Genomic DNA, 1236 nt, shown 5'->3' on the forward strand with positions numbered 1-1236 from the left:
GAGAGCCAAGACCAACAAAAGCTACACACCGATTGTAGTGAGGGTGGATTAAACAAGAATTTGCTGCAAGGTAAAAATTGCACTTATCCTGGCTGCATATGCATTAGCCGTAGTTTAAATGACAAATTTACGACAGCGTTACATTGAACCGTTCTCGGTCGTAGCAAGATGAGATGGACTTTTTGCTCTGAATATCCCAAAATCAATGCTTGCAAATCTAGAGCTATATTTAGGATAACTGGATCTAAACTTCGATCTCACTCTAACAAGGCAGTCAAACGTGAAGAGCTCTGCTGTAAATGGATCAAAAACTCTACCATAACCTATAGCTAGGACATCTTCTACCACAAAGTAGCAACCAGGCTTTTGATAGGCTAAGGGTGCCTCAAGCCAGGCAGTGCGATGGTACAGCTCGGAGAGCAAATCCAAAACCCAGCTCATTTCAGCCTCGGCTGCGCGACGAAACTCTCGAGACCAGTCGACCTGCCATCACAACAAAAGAGGCTTACGAGAGACAGCCGCAGAATAATCAAATTCCGACGGCACTGCGCAATGAACAAGCGGTGCTTATTTTTCTTGTTCAAGCGTGAGGCAAAGCTTTAGCGAATGTCTGCCTTGCTGAGGTTGGCTTGTAAAAATTTATGACGGGTGAGGCTACGGGTTTTCTCAACCAGAGCATAAAGTCAGTCAATGGCACTTTCGTCCGCTTCCATGACTATATCACTTTTTTCGTATGAGCCAAAACCTTACCCGACTGCTATTGCTCCAAAAGGGAGCGGTACTGCTTGGGACAGACTACCTGCGGGTCGCATAAGACCTCGCGAATCATTTTTTTGCGCTCGTTTCGCTCTTGGTATGAGTAGAAGGTCCACACACATCGGCGTGTAGAAGCTCGGTAACACCCCGGTGAGCGGCTTTATACGGTCTGGAACATTATTGAGGCATGATTTGGGGAGAATTCGGCGTGGCCCTTGTGCATGTAGTAGAGCATAAGGGGCTTCTTGAGCCAGTTCGAGGTTGTTGGTAACGAGCTAACAACGTCGTGAATTTCATAGCGGGGTGCTGATGACACACATTGGGAGATTTGTGCAGCGGGGAAGCTGTACACAGAGAGCCTGTAATGGAATTACACGTACCCTGGCAACAGGGGTGTGTCACACGAAATGTGCATGGTGTGACTGCACCCAAACAAGAATACGGTATGTGGCTAGGTAGCCAGTTGTTATGCATGTATTT

The sequence above is a fragment of the Plasmopara halstedii genome (genome assembly GCF_900000015.1).
Source record: "Plasmopara halstedii genome assembly, contig: Scaffold_322, whole genome shotgun sequence".
Taxonomy (NCBI): domain Eukaryota; phylum Oomycota; class Peronosporomycetes; order Peronosporales; family Peronosporaceae; genus Plasmopara; species Plasmopara halstedii.